Source organism: Lissotriton helveticus, chromosome 6 (assembly GCF_964261635.1).
Source record: "Lissotriton helveticus chromosome 6, aLisHel1.1, whole genome shotgun sequence".
NCBI lineage: Eukaryota > Metazoa > Chordata > Amphibia > Caudata > Salamandridae > Lissotriton > Lissotriton helveticus.
This window is the reverse complement of record NC_136067.1, coordinates 1,696,619,898-1,696,636,115: the sequence shown is the minus strand read 5'-3', so window position 1 is coordinate 1,696,636,115 and position 16,218 is coordinate 1,696,619,898. Positions and strand designations below refer to the sequence as shown.

The 16,218-nt window shown below is 50.0% G+C and overlaps 1 protein-coding gene across 7 annotated transcripts in view; it reads right to left on the bottom strand.

Annotated features, from left to right (window-relative positions):
• SPTLC3 (serine palmitoyltransferase long chain base subunit 3) overlaps nucleotides 1-16,218 on the bottom strand; it is an 822,967-nt gene that overhangs the window by 533,590 nt on the left and 273,159 nt on the right. The gene's annotated exons all lie outside the window — the stretch shown is intronic.

Here is a 16,218-nt window from a genome sequence, read left to right as displayed (position 1 = left end):
AGATGATACTGAACAGGATGCAGCTGCAGAATGAGCTTGCCTGCGGGGCCGTGCATGAGAAGCCCAGAGACTGAGTCTAGGGCCTGCCACCCACACTGGCAGCTAACTGACTCTAGCGTTGTTCCTGACTGCTGGATCTGGGGATCCTCCCTGCAGCAGAGGAGATTCTGACTAGGGCCGCAGCATGCCCTTGTAGCGCTGAACTGAGCATTGGCACCCTGACGGGAGAGTGGAGACCCCTCCCCCCCCCACTGTCCACGCAGATCTGAAAAATGGCGTTGGTCGACGGGGTCAGAGCTGCACACTTCGACGCAAGCCTGGGCGTGGCTAGGTGATTTGGGCCTAGCGAGGTCCTCACCTTTGTGGTGCGGCATGGTCGAGGACATGTCCAGAGCGGCCTGAACTGCTCCTTGTGCCATGACTGTGCTTCACAAGCGGGGGCTTGTAGTCAGTCAATCTAGCGGCGATTCGTCCTTTCTTAAGTTAAATGGAACCAAGACAGAAATTATGATCTTGGGTCATGCATTCCCCAACAATTTAGATCTTATGTGGCCCAGCTGTCTTGGCTCTCCGCCTGACCCAAAGAAACAAATTAAGAGTTTGGGCGTCTGGTTGGATTGCAACTTGAACCTTACTGCTCAAGCATGTAAAGTTGCTGGGACCTGTTATGGTCTTCTTAGGTGGATACGTAAGATCCTTCCCCTGCTCCCATTTGATGCCATCCCTAAAAGTAATTCTGTTAGGTTGGCGCTTGGTCGGCTGCACTGGCTCCCTGTTCAAGAAAGAATCAGGTGCAATGCCATGTGTATTGTTCACAAGTCCATCTCTGGTAATGGTCCCTCTTTGATTCAGCCCATGGTGCAACTTTATTGCACCAAGATGACTCTAAGATCCAATAATAAGCGACTGTTTGCAGTCCCTAGGATCAAACGGGCTTGGACTGGGGGCAGGCGGTCTTCTTATAATGAAGCCAAATCTTGGAACCAGCTCCCAGATTTCATTTGTCTTGAATCTGACCATCTTAGATTCAGAAAGCAGTTGAAATGTTCTTTTTCAGTGATCAGTGGTGAATGAATGGTGTCACAGGAAGCGCTGGTATGCCCTTGGGTAGCCATGCGCTATACAAGTGCGTATTCATTCATTTGTCAGGACCTTATAAAATCAAATCTATCTGCACTCTGGTGGTTGTCTCCCAGTCCCAGCAGAAGTGGGTAGGTCAGGTGGCGTGTTGCTGATTCAGCAAACTACACAGGGTATTTTCTTGTGTCATACCTGCCAGTTACTGATGAAGTAGAATAAGAGACCCGATTGGGGTTAGTCATGTTTTACCACTTACTACACTTCGAATAAACGTTAGGTTGGTTTATCGAGGCATTCTTTACCAGACAACCACCAGAGTGTAGATAGATTTAAGGTCCTGACGAATCGCCGCTAGATTGGCTGACTACAAGGCGAGAAACATGTTGACCATACGATAGAGCGCCGTACCTGAGACATTACCTCAGTCATGCACCTTTGTTTCTTTTAATCAGGTTGGGAGACCCATTGATTAAAAAAAAATCCCTCAGGTACTTCCAAACCGGTTTTAATCTTCCTTCAGGTTACACACCTCCACTTACTCATCTACACTGGTTAGGCCTCTCACCCCCACGGCACCATAAAGTAATTTGGAATAGAAGATTTCCGCCAAAGAGCCCCTCATAGGGAGCCGTCAGGTATTGCAGCACCGACCTGAAGAGGAGCAGCCCTATGATGAAGCATGACACCCAGCCGGGTGTGTGTTGGCCCCACATTCCAATAGGAGGAATCCACGTCCTGTTACATTCCATGACCATACAAAACCGGTTCCCTCACTTTTTGTCTCACCTTCCGCAGTTAGGAACAGCATTACTTACAGCATTTATACTAGTTTGGGCACGTATGCTGGACCTGTCCAAAAAGCCATGAGTCCCTCCTCTGTGATTGGGTACTTCAAGGTTTGCCCATTGTCTCTGCTGCTCTTTGCACTGGGTATGGAGCCGACAGCCTGTCAACTACGAGTGGTGGTGAGGGACTGGGGGATAGAGGCACATAGCACCCATAATGTGGTCTCGTTATAAGTGGATGGATATACCTACTTGACATGGAAACCTTGCTACTATGGGTAATGGCGTTATTAGCCAACTTTGGGGCGATGTCGGGCATCAAGGCGAACTGGCCTTAATAAGTCCTAACTGTTTCCCCTCTGCCCCACTCCCAAGCCTGGCAGAAGTACTCTCCCTTGGGCGAGTCTTCAATAGCAATACCATACTTTTAAATATTTAAGCGTACAGATCTACCACTTTGATGAGGACCTAGAGGAAGGGAACGTGTATAAAACTCTATGCTCAGTGGGTAGATCGCTGCCATTCTGGGTATCTCTCCCCCATCTCCCCTGGGCCAGATGGCCATATCAAAGATGTTGGTACTACAGTGGCTTTTATATTATTGCTCAGCCTCCCAATCATGCTCCCCTCACATTTTTTCTCAGCGTTTAAATTGCTACTGGTGGAACTGAGATGGGGTGCAGGCAGGTACAGAGTAGCTAGATAAACTGTACAGTCCATTACAGGAGGGTGGGCTGAGTGCACCCAGTTTCTAATTTTATTTTGCTGCTGATCAACTGCAGAGGCCCCTGAGATGGCCGGGGACAGCTCCATGTCGCAAGAGAGCTGATGTTAAGCGCCTCCAGTCGGGAACCCATATATATATATTTGGCTGTCGACTCCCGGCTCCAGCTTACCAAGATTATCGTCCCAAATGCAAATTATCAGACGTAGATGGCAGAAATATCTTCAGGGGTGAGGAGCCACTCTCCCATATTCGCCCCGAATACCAATATGGCAGATGCCAACCCTCCATGACATTATTAAACTCAACAACGTGACTTGCTGCAGGGAGGCTTGAGTGACGCGTTGGAGATCTAGATGCGTGTTTCACCCCTTTTCTGAGACCATACCAGCAGGGCAATTTCTGACCTATGGCGCTCTTCACCACGCACTCTCTTCCTATTGGGGAAAGGAGCGAACAGAGGCTAAGGTTGCACTCCCACTCCATATAATGCTGCCCATGGAGGTACATGCAGAGCTATTACAACCCAGTATGCAGCTCTACTGGCGCAGGGACAGAAATGGTTAATAAGGCTAGGGAGCAATGGGCGCTGGACCTTCACATCCCACTAATCGATAGTGGATTCAGTCCCTGTGGCAGGTTAAGAAAGTTTCTTGAAATTTGTACTTTTGCTTTACCTAATTTAACTACCTGCACCAAACATATCTCACGCCTCACTGCATATAACAAATGTTTCCCACAATGAACCCAGGATTCCCTAGATGTGGGGCATCAGATGCAGGATTCCTCCACGTGGTGTGGGACTGTCCAGTGGTGGGGCGAGTTGGTGAAGAGATACCAAGGATTACATCAGCCCTGGTCGATCAGGTGGTTTCACCCACCCCCGAATCTTGCCTGTTGGGAATCCGGCCCAGGGCTAAACGGGCATAAATATCTCCACAGGTTTTTAGGTCTCGTCTGAGCCAGCGCATGCGCTACACTGCGAGACATTTAGTGAGTGGGCTTTCAAAAGTCTGACCACAGCTTTTGGGGTGGCATCAAGTGTGCGGTTACACGCACAATGACGAGTAGAGGCGCCATCTGGCTTTCCTCTCTCGTCATGGTGTGCGCGCACGCACACACCACTCGCATGCTTGTTTTCTTTTTGTCCACTCGCGGGGCTGCGCTTGTGTTTTAGAGCATGTCCTTTATTTCATGGAGGCGTCATAATGTCCCACTCAAGATAGTGGTTCAGCGCCTGACTTTCATATGATGACGTCCTGCTGTTTTGACCCATTGCCCAAACGACCCACAAGGCTGACGGGATTTTTTTTGTAGTTCCAAGCGTAATTTCAGTGCAGAGGGGAGGCACCGTTTGGACTTGTTTTCCCAGAATGCTCATCGTTCTCGGTAGTTTATTCACAACCCTGGTCTGGAAGACTGCAGTGCCTGATGAACCTAAGTGAAAAGGTAATACATAGTAATAACAAGGGCTTTGCGTTTGTACTTGGGTTTTCGAGTTGTAGTCCCCAGTACTGCAGTCTTAAGAGCCTCCATACCTCCTCCAGGGCTGGTCTTTAACCACTTACTCCTTACTTCCCCGGTTAAATACGTTCATTGACACCTTTTCTCCGAATGTCCATTTAGTCCCCGTAGCGAAACCCCATGGTCCTGCCGCATCTCACTTTGGAGGTGCAGGAATCCCCCTCTGTAAATGGGGGTGGGAGGCAGGTGGTCGACATGCTGCGCGGATAAGTTACTTACCTGTAATCCTAGTTCTCTTCCAGGGGTATCCTCATCAAAGTCATAAGCACTGAATATTCCCGCCCATGTTCGGGGACCCCGGAAATAATATAAAAATTATATATGGAAATCATATATATATATCTAGCTCCACATATATGTATGTACATATATCATTTTTTCTCACACCAATGCAGCCCCAAAACTGAGGCTAAACAATATAATTATCTATAAAAAAGACTGCATTTGCAAGTATATAAAAACACAAATTAGGTCAAATAGCACTTGAACTCTGTGTTTTAAGGAGCAAAACACTCATACATCATGAAAATTACAAATAAACTAGACATTGTTTGCCCACGGGCTGCATTGTAAAACAACAGGATAGAAAATGAAAGCATTTTCAACAAAAACTGGCACCGTGCCTTTAAGGCAGCTATGACCCCTGGCTTCCCATCATGCCTCAGGGGTGACAGTTAGGTCAGTTCTATGCATAACACTGAAAGTCAGGGCTCGACAACAAACTATAAACACTGACATCATCTCATTTACCTGGGGAGGCGGGTGGGTTGCTTATGACTTTGATGAGGATACCCCTGGAAGAGAAGTAGGATTACAGGTAAGTAACTTATCCTTCTCTTCCAGGGGATCCTCATCAATAGTCATAAGCAGTGAATAGAATAGCAAGCCCATCAACCACCTGCAGGTAAATGAAAAACACATGACCCAACCAAAGACTAACAGCTGAAATCAGCCGTTAAACAGATTCCGCAAGGAGGCCTGGCCTACCTGGGTATCTGCTCTAGTGTCTGAATCTAGACAGTAGTGTCTGGTAAATGTAGGTCGCCGCCTTACAAATCTCAGACATGGGCACATTATGAAGAAAAGCTGTAGTAGCCGCTTTTCTTCTGGTGGAATGTGCTTTGGGAGAAAACCCCAGGGTCTTCTGCGCCAATTGGTAGGCAAGTTTGATACACAAAACTATCCACCTTGAGATGGAACGTTTCGAAGCTGCATAACCAGATCTGATCGATCCATAGTTGACAAACAGTTTATCAGATTTTCGTATAGATTTGGACCAATCAAGGTAGAATTTAAAAACCCTTTCAGGTCCAAAGAATGCAAGGCCTTCTCAGCTGGAGTGGAGGGATTGGCAAAAAAGGTGGGTAGAGAGATGGTCTGGTTTACATGGAAATCTGACACCACCTTAGGCAGAAAAGAGGGATGTGTCCTCAACACCACCCTATTCAAATGGAACACTGTGTAAGGCTCTTTGGAACAGAGAGCTTGAATTTCGCTCACCCTGCGAGCTGACGTGATCGCTACCAAAAAAGCAGCCTTCCAAGAAATATGCCGCAAGGTTGCTTTATGAATGGGTTCAAAAGGAGGACCCATCAATTTCGATAGCACCAGGTTCAACTCCCAGGGGGGTGACAAAGGGCGTACCGGAGGGTAGACCTTCAAGCCCTGCAGAAAATCTTTCACAGCTTGTAACTGGAAAAAATAAGGTTGTGAAGGAGGGCGCCTATAAGCTGTTATAGCTGCTAAGTGCACCTTAATGGAATTAAATTTCAACACTGCTTTAGCCAGATATAAGAGGTACGGGAGAATGACCTCTTCCTGACCCTTGATAGGATGACAATTGTTCTGCATACACCGCATGTAGAAACGCTTCCACTTGCATGCATAGGAATGCCTTGTGGAAGGCCGTCTCGCTTCTTTCAAAATGGACATGCAGTCCTGCGGCAGTCCTAGGTGTCCGTATTGTATGACTTCAGGAGCCATGCTGCCAAGTTCAGTGACGGAAGGTTGGGATGATGAATCCTCCCGTTCATCTTGGATAGCAGGTCCGGCCTGCACTGCAGCCTCCTGTGAGGACACTCTGACAGATGTAGAAGGTCTGTGTACCACCACTGTCTCAGCCAGTCGGGGCAATGAGAATCATCTTCATATACAAGTGAGCCAGCTTGCTCACCACCTTCAGGATCAGCGGAAGGGGTGGAAAGGCGTACACAAATTCCCCTGACCAGTCTATCAAAAGGGCATTCCCTTTCGATCCTGGTCAATAGAATCTTGAGGCGAAGTCTCGGCATTTGGTGTTTTCGTCGTCCGCGAAGAGATCTATGGTGGGACGAACTCATGACTGGAAGATGTTTGACTACCTCGTCATTGAGAACCCAGTCCTCTTTGTCTGTGAAATGCCGGCTTAGAGCTTCCGCTCTCACGTTCTGTTCTCCTGGGAGATGGACTGCTGTGACTGACAGATTCCAAGCCAGTAGCCAATGCCACAGATTTTGTTCCTCCAGGGAAAGGGTGCGTGAGCGTGTTCCTCCCTGTTTCTTCAGGTAGTACATTGTGGTGGTGTTGTCTGTTTGTACTAACACTGATGATGCTAGAATCAAGGGCAGGAAAGCTTTGAGGGCCAGATGGACTGCCCTCAGCTCTAACATGTTGATGTGATAGGATCGCTCTTTGGGAGACCATAGTCCTTGCGTCTGGAGATGACCCGTGCGTGCCCCCCAACCTTGTAGAGAGGCATCTGTGATCAGCGTCTGGGCAGCTGGAGGTGGATGGAACGGAATCCCGACTTGTATATTTCGCCTTTTTGCCTTTTCATCCACCAGGGTATGGAGGCTCGCGCTGTGTTTGACAAAGATATCTGGTCATCCCAGCATGCTTACTGCTGCTCCCGCTTGTCCTCCAGATCCTGCTGGAGAGGACGCATCTGTAGTCTGGCATTGGGGACCAGAAAAATGCAGGATGCCATCGACCCTAGCAGGGAGGCAATCCTTCGCACCGTTGGATCCTTGTTTCGTAGAACCAGTTGGCATTTCTGAGTGATGGAACACGGTCTCTCCTCTGAAGGAAACACTTTTCCTGCCTCGGAGTCTAGCAGAGCTCCCAGGAAATGTAAGCTGTGAAGTTGACTTGTTGAAATTCACATGCAGACCCAACCGGTAGCATAGATCGATGCAGCTCAGAAAGTGGTTCCTTACACTGTCTGGGGAAGGACCCTTCAACAGCCAGTCGTCCAGATATGGGTACACGAAGAAACCCCTGCGGCGTAGAGCGGCTGCTACCACTGCGATGCACTTCGTGAACACTCGGGGAGCTGACTTCAACCCGAATAGGAGGACTTTGAACTGGTAATGAGAGGTCCCCACCCGGAACCAGAGGAATCTTCTGTGACTGTGAGCTATCGGGACATGAAAGTATGCATCTTGTAGGTCCAGCAAACACATCCAATCCCCCTGACTGAGATTTGGATATATTTGATGAAGCGCCAACATGCGAAACTTCATTTTTTTTTTTACAAAGATTGAGTGTCCGCAAGTCCAGAATGGGTCTGTACTCTGCTTTCTGGCCTTTTTTCTTCACCAGAAAGTATCTTCAATAAACTCCTTTCCCTCTTTGAGATCTCGGTACCATCTCGATAGCTGATTTGGTGAGAAGGGTGGCCACCTCTTTTTGTAGGAGTTAACTGATAACTCGATGTTGGCATTGGGGGGGATAGAGGGAGGTCGATGTTGAAAACGAAGAGAGTAACCATTCTGAAGCGTAGCCAACACCCAGCGATCTTTTGTAATGGCACGCCACTCTTCCATATGATACTCCATGCTTCCCCCCCACTGGAGTGGTCAACGGTGCTGGGGGAACGAAGAACTCATTGTTTGGATTGAGTCTTGTTGGAATTGTTGCCTTGACGCCGATTTCCTCCGCCTCTTGAGGAGCGCCTGCCTCTGTATTGGGATTTTTGCTGCCCCTGTTGGTCTTGGTTCTTCTGCCACTGAGGGGTTTGAACCCTCTGTTGGGAAGATAGCTTATTGTAGGGGCGGAACCTTTTACGGAATTCTTTTTTCTTTTCAAGCCCCACAGCCTTTAGAGTGTCCAATTCCGTTTTCCTACGCTGCATTTCCTCATGGGTGTGTGAACCGAAAAAGATGATCCAGACAAAGGCAGGTTCATGATAAGGGTTTGAGCTTCTGGCTTTAGGGCGGTAAGACGCAACCAAGAAGACCTCCTTGCGCATACTCCGTGAGCATATCCATGCGCCGACAGGGTAGCTCCGTCCGCTGCAGCGCTAATGATCTGTTTGGAGGCCTGGCTGCCCTCCGTAAGGATTTCTTCAAAATCCCTGCGATCTTCTCAATGAAGCGCTGTAGGGAATCCCACAGGGGTCTATCATAGCGGCCCAATAGTGCCTCTGCTTTGGATACCTTCAGCAAGGAGGCCGAGGTGCTGCATACCCTTCGTCCCCAGGAGTCTTACGTTTTGCTCTCCTTGTCTGGTGGTACAGTGGAGGAAGATGCCACGGTCTTTCTTGCCGCTGCCATAATCACTGAATCCGGGGGGAGGGTCGGCTCTGAGGAATAGTGGATCCTCCTCTGGAGAACGATATTTGGCCGCTGTCTTGTGATGAAGTGTCTCGAAAATCACTGAAGACTTGGTCTGGCGAGCTGTCATGGGAATCCTCAGCTTAAGTGCCCCTCTGCCTAAAATGTCTTGGAAAGTGAAGATATCGTCCACTGGAGAGATTCGACGGTGGGCTGTCGGTCAGTGTTGGAGAATAGTCTCTATGTGAGCGAGTAGAAGATGAGGAAGAAGTAGGAGATCTGTGTTCCCTTCTCCTGCTTCTTGACCTGGATCTCCGTCTGCTTGAGCGCACCGGGGTACGCGTTCGCACTCTGGGCCTGGAAGGAGGTCGATCCCGATCCACCTGATGTGTTAACCGAGCTGCTGTATCTTTATCGGGGGCCCAGTGATGTAATGGCCTGTACCATCTAGGGGACAACGTGATGGAAGGCGACTTCTGCCTTTCTCTCCTCAGGGTAACGTGCTGGAGGAGATGGGTTCACCTCTTCATGCAGTGATCTTGCTGGGGAACGTCCTGACACTGCACTGTCAGAAAAATAGATTACCACATCCTTGGACCTAGATGTCGATCCACAGTGTGAAACATGAGAACCTGAGGGAGATGACGATAGACTCACTGGAGGAAAGGCCTCTCCTGAAGGGCATTTAGAGCAAGATCTGGAGCGACTCTGATGCCTGTTGTCTTGACGGAGACTGCCCTGAAGAAAATCTCTTCTTTTTTAGAAGGTGGGCTCAAGCGTCCAGGAGACCGTCCCTTTGACTTAGAACGCCTCTCCGACGCCAATGCCGCTACCTTTCTCGACGTCGACTTTGGAGATCCCTGCTTTGATTTTGGCCGGTGATCTGGTGACGGAGTTCTCAAACTCGACATCGTTCTTACAGGCGTCTTCTGCGTCGACGTTGTGGTGTGGGCCAACGCATGTCTCGACGCTGAAGGTGATGGCTGGTGCCTCGGCGCCGAAGACTGATGAACCATCCTTGATAGAGACCTGTGACTCGACGTTGAACGCCGTTGAGACGCCGACAGAGCAACCTGCTTCGACGTCGAATGCCGGTGATGAGGCGTCGACGAAGTGTGTCTCGACGCCGAACGCCAGTGCGCTGACGGAGCGCCGTGCCTCGATGTTGATGGCCAGTGCGACGATGGAGCGCTGTGCCTCGAAGTCGATCGCTGACTTGACGACGGAGCGCTGTGTCTCGACGCCAATGTGATCTGCCTCGATGACATATGCCCACCTGCCGACCACGGAGGCCTGCCTCTCGACGTTGAACGCTGCCTGGTTGACGTTATCGGAGGTACCAGAGTTCTCGACGTCGAAGTCTTAGCCGTTGAAGGATGATGAGCTGTCTTTGAAGATGTTTTCGTCATCGCCGGCAGCTTCGATGCCGATCCAGACGGCGAACAGGTCGGGACTTCTCGACGTAGACCGCGTTCTCTTCTGCTGCCTATTAGGAGACCTACCTCCTTCAGAGAGGCCATAAATTCAGATTCTCTCGGCCTTTGAGGGTTCTCCTTGACAAGTTTTTAGTGTTGACAGCTGTCTGCAAAATGTGTCTCAGGGAGACAGAGGATACACACAGGGTGTGTGTCAGTCCTGGCCTTCTTTTTGCCACATGAGGAGCAATGATTGAAAAGTGAAGGCATTTTGAAAAAAATTAAACTTTTTTGAAAAACAAAAAAGGCAGCACCAGCACTCTAAGGTCAAAAGACGTCGAGTGAAAGTGAAAAACTTGAAGAGTATCAAGACATTTTTGACAGAAAGTCAAAAAAAGGTAGGAGCTGTAAAACCAGGGTCCTGACTAAAGGAGCCGGAAAGAACAAGTGACCTAACTGTCACCCCTGAAGCATGATGGTAAGCCAGGGGCCATGGCTGCCTTAAAGGCACGGTGCCAGTTTTTGTTGAAAATGCTTTCATTTTCTATGCTATTGTTTTACAATGCAGCCTATGGGCTAACAATGTCTAGTTTATTTGCAATTTTCATGATATATGAGTGTTTTGCTCATTAAAACACAGAGTTTTAGTGCTATTTGACCTAATGTGTGTATTTTATATACTTGCAAATACAGTCTTTTTTTATAGATAACTACACTGTTTAGCCTCAGTTTTGGGGCTGCATTGGTGTGAGAAAAAATGATATATGTACATACATATATGTGGAACTAGATATATATGATTTCCATATATCATTTTTATATTATTTCCGGGGTCCCCGTACATGGGAGGGAATATTCAGTGCTTATGACTATTGATGAGGATCCCCTGGAAGAGAACTTCCCTTTGCCGCTATAGCGGAGACTCATACTGTTCACCTAGCTCCTAATGATTGCAACCACGGGCTGTTTTTCTCTCTTTTGGTTTGTCTTTTACACTTCGCCATAATGTTTGCTGTATTTCTGTGCTTGTTAAGAGCAAAATAACTTTTAGGCTTTTAGCCAATGTTTTTTGTTGTTGTTTTTAGATCGATGTGGGTACAGAGCTTCCCTGAGATTTTTGCACAAAAAAAAAATCAAAACAAAAAAAAGCACAGACAAAGCCAAAAGGCTTGCAGTGAATGTCGGAGTTACTTTACTTTGCCAATGCTTCTTCTTTTAATATATTGGAATCACTGTTATTAACGCAAGCTGATCTTACACTGCAGGGTAGTTCCTTGCCATAACCACAAACGCTTTGCGTTAATGAGTAATACATACCATTTTGAACATCTTATACATATGGATGTCAACTGACTGCTAAAGGGTTTCGCTGCAAGACAAAATAAACGTGCAGGCATGTTGCCCTTGACCCATAATAATATGTTTTGCGCGTTAGGCACACCAGAATAGGCTTTATAGATTTTTTCTGAAAGAAAACAATGAAATCTACTACTACTTCAGGTCTTGAGGCAGTACCTAGTTGCACTTTTTCAACACTCTTAGACAATCGTTTTATCACATTGGGTAAAATTGCGTGTTTCTCGTAGAAGCACTGACTGACAGCATTGAGCATTTCACATGATTAAAACATGGCTTTTTAACCATTGAACAGTCTGCTTTGCAAACGACTAGTGAGGACATAAAAAGAATAAATAAGGACTTGCAAAAGCACAAAATTAGGCACCCAGAGATGGATACTGTGCAGTCATTCCATCAGGTATGTAGGCACTAAATGTGCACATAATAATTCTTTGAGTTTTACCTCCTAGTTAATTGTTTAACGACCATTACTTTCTTCCTCAGACATGGCTAAGTGGAGAGAAATGTGCAAGACTGTCCAGCTTTTTCCCCTGCCAAGAATCCCCTCCTTCCAATCTCTAGCAATATACAATAATTATCTTAAGTTGTGAAGTTGTGGCCTCTAAATCCTGAGCGTCTCCTACCCAGTATGTGTTAAGCCAGTAAAGATGCTCGAAGCATAAGGCTGGAAAGCTATTTCTTTGAAAGCGTTCTAGTTCTGGAGCAGCGTCATCACTGCCTGTGCCAATGAGAAGATTGTTAATTCTCCGGACAGAAATTCCTTACAAACATGAAACAAGCATTGGCATAGCCAATAGATCTCCTCTTTGGGACCTTATAAGTGTTTAGCCATGCAACAGTTCATGTTGTTGCACTAAGGATATTGTGCTGGATAACTAAACACTTATAAGGTCCCAAAGGCGAGGCCAATGCTTGTTTGACCTGGCGTTCGTGTCGTGCAAATGCCAGATTGAAATGATGTGGAAATCACCTGTGGCACCGGATGTGCCGGTCTGATTACATATTCTTATTCACTGGGCGGAGACAGCAGTAATGATGGAGGACCGGAGGGGGGGAGGGGCTGAATTTGGTTTTACAATATGGGACATATGAACAAGTTACTTACCTTCGGTAACGATATATCTGTAAGAAACAGTAGTTAGTATTAGATTCCTTACCTTAGAATATCCCCAGGCGTCAGTCTGGATCCGGAAACTTTTGCGTAGCAGTACCCCTGCGCGTCGGTAGGCGTCGTCTGCAGGCGTCCCCTGCGGCTCCGCGTCGTCGGCGTCGTGCGCCGTGATGACGTCGCTGGAGTATATAGACGCCGCCTCCGCGCGCTGACGTCAGTTCTTTGCACACAGCTTTTCCGCGCCAGAACACGCAGAGCCATGTGAGAACTAACACTGGTGCCATTTGAAACTAGGGCCCTGAAAGGGATGACCTTAACCCTAGGTATCAGTTCGCAGAACGGGGAGGATGGGCGGGGCGGTAAGGAATCTAATACTAACTACTGTTTCTTACAGATATATCGTTACCAAAGGTAAGTAACTTGTTCATCTGAAAGAAACAGGTTAGTATTAGATTCCTTACCTTAGAATAGATACCCCAGCAATACCAACCCCGGAGGTGGGTCTGCGAACCAATACAACCTACACCAGAAAGTCCTGGAGGACCGAACGGCCAAAGAAGCCGTCCCTCCGGACTTGACTGTCCAGGCAGTAATGCCTCGCAAAGGTGTGCAGCGAGGCCCATGTAGCCGCCTGGCAAATGTCCTGCAAGGGGACTCCCCGGCCCAGGGCGGTAGTAGCCGCCGTGGCCCGAGTGGAATGGGCCCTCAGCCCAACAGGAGGCTCCTTCCGAGCCAAAGAGTAGCATGCCTTGATGCAGAGGACGACCCACCGAGAGATGGTCCGTTTCTGTACCGCCCTTCCCTTCTTCTCACCCACGTAGCCAACAAACAGTTGGTCATCCACCCGGAACTGGCGTGTGCGATCCAGGTAAAATGAAAGCGCACGTTTTGGGTCCAGACGATGGAGCCGCTCTTCATCCTTTGAAGGAGGCGGGAAGAAGGAGGGCAAGGTGATGGACTGCCCAATGTGAAAAGCAGAGACCACCTTGGGCAGGAAAGAAGGTCTAGTCCGAAGAACCACCTTATCAGGATGAACAGACAAGAAAGGAGGTTGAATAGAAAGAGCCTGGAGCTCACACACTCTCCTGGCAGAGGTGATGGCTACCAGGAAGACCGTCTTTAAAGTGAGAAGACGGAGAGGACAGGAATGAAGGGGCTCAAAAGGAGCGCACATCAGGAAAGTCAGAACCAGGTTCAAGTCCCACTGAGGCATCACGAACGGAGTTGGAGGATACATGTGCGTGATGCCCTTCAAGAATCTTAACACAATAGGGGACTTGAATAAAGATGGCTGATCAGGGAGCCTCAAGAAGGCGGAAAGGGCAGAAAGATAGCCCTTGATAGTGCCCAGAGCAGAGCCCTGCTGGGCAAGGGAAAGGAGGAAGAGGAGAACCTCAGACAGAGGGGCAGAAAGGGGATCCACAGCCTTTGCTGTGCACCATGCCACAAATCTGTTCCACCGGCAGGCGTATACCGACTTTGTGGAGGGACGCCTGGCTGCCAGAATGACATCACAGACTTCAGGAGGCAAGTCAAATGGCCTCAACTGTCTCCGCTCAATCTCCACGCATGGAGGTGGAGACTGGACAGGTTCGGGTGGAGGACCGTCCCCTGCTGCTGCGACAGAAGGTCCTCCTGAAGGGGCAGGCGGATCGAGGGACCGACTGTCATGCTGAGTAGCTCGGGATACCAGTATCTTCGAGCCCAGTCCGGAGCCACAAGGATAACTTGGGCCCGGTCGCGCCTGATCTTCTTCAGCACTCTGGGCAGAAGTGGTATAGGCGGAAAGGCGTACAACAGACCGCAACTCCACTCGCGCCGAAAGGCGTCGCCGAGCGAGTGCCGTCTTGGAAACTCCAACGCGCAGAACTGATGACATTGCGCGTTCTCTTCTGTGGCGAATAGATCTAACCAAGGCTCTCCCCATTGCTGAAAGAGGCCTCTCGCCACGTCCGAGTTCAGACGCCATTCGTGATCCACCGAGCACCGACGGCTGAGTTCGTCCGCCCTGGCGTTCAGAGAACCTGCCAGGTGTTGAACCGTCAGAGTCACGCCCTGACGTTCCAGCCATTGCCAGAGACGCAGAGCCTCCTGGCAAAGGGTCCACGACCCCACACCGCCCTGTTTGTTGCAGTACCACATGGCGGTGGTGTTGTCCGTGAACACCTGCACTACACTCCCGTTGACAAAGGGGAGGAATGCCTTCAGTGCTAGGCGAATCGCCCGTAGCTCCAACAGGTTGATATGGAGCCGGGACTCCGCCGGAGACCAGATGCCTCTGATCTCCGCCTCTCCCAAGTGGCCACCCCAGCCCCGGAGGGACGCGTCCGTCACAACCACGTGCTCCGGTTGGGGAAGGGAGAGGGATCTGCCTCTGACCCAATCGCGGTCCGTAAGCCACCACTGCAACTGTCTCGCAGTGCCCTCCGAGATCAGGACATGGTCGGATAGGTTGCCCTGATGCTGGGCCCACTGAAACTTCAGGTCCCACTGCAGAGCCCGCATCCGCCACCTGGCGTGATGCACCAGTAGGATGCAGGAGGCCATCAGCCCCAGAAGCCGCAGCGTCAACCTGACCGAAACCCGGGATAACGGCTGAAAGATGGGAATCAGAGCCTGAATATCCCGGACCCGCCGTTCCGGGGGATAAACCCGAAACTGCGCCGAGTCGAGAACCGCTCCGATGAAAAGGAGCTTTTGAGAGGGACACAGGTGTGATTTCGGCACATTGATGGAAAACCCCAGCTCGTGCAGGAGGTCTGCCGTCATCTGAAGGTGGTGGACGACTGTCTGGGGCGAGCCCGCCTTCAACAACCAGTCGTCGAGGTAGGGGAAGACTGAAACCCCTAACCGGCGCAGATGAGCTGCGACCACCGCCATCACTTTCGTGAACACCCGTGGGGCGCTGGTAAGGCCGAATGGGAGCACGATAAACTGAAAGTGCTCGTGGCCTACCGTGAACCGCAGGTAACGCCGGTGGGCCGGCAGGACGGGGATGTGAAAATACGCATCCTGCAAGTCCAACGCTACCATCCAGTCTTGTGGGTCTAGAGCAGCCAAGACCTGAGCCAAAGTCAACATCTTGAACTTCTCCTTCCGGAGGAAGCCGTTGACGTTCCGCAGGTCCAAGATAGGACGCAGGCCTCCCTTGTCCTTCTTGGGTACCAGAAAGTAGTGGGAGTAGCAACCACACCCTACTTCTGGCCCAGGAACGCGCTCGATGGCTCCCTTGGCCAAGAGGGCCGTAACTTCCTCCTGCAGAAGTGTCAAGTGGTCCCCCGACACACGGTGGTTCTGCGGTGGCATGGCTGGAGGAGTGGACTCGAAGGGGAGGGCATAGCCCCTTCGAACGAGCTGCAGCACCCACCTGTCCGATGTTATCGCGCGCCAGCGGGAGTGGTGATGGCGAACCCTGCCACCCACTGGCGTCACGTGAGCCCGAAAGCTCGGACTAGGAAGGCTTGGATGCAGCAGCGGAGGGAGGCGTGGACTGACCACGCCGCTGGCCTCTACCGCCACCACGGCGGAAACCACGGCCGCCACCGCGCTGGGGAGCGTTCTGCGGCGCGTGGCTGGCAGCACGTGTGGGACCGCCCCTCCCTTGGCCACGAAAGGGGCGAAACGAACCCGTCTGCTGGCGCTGGGTCGAAAGACCCAAGGACTTGGCCGTGACCCTGGAGTCCTTGAA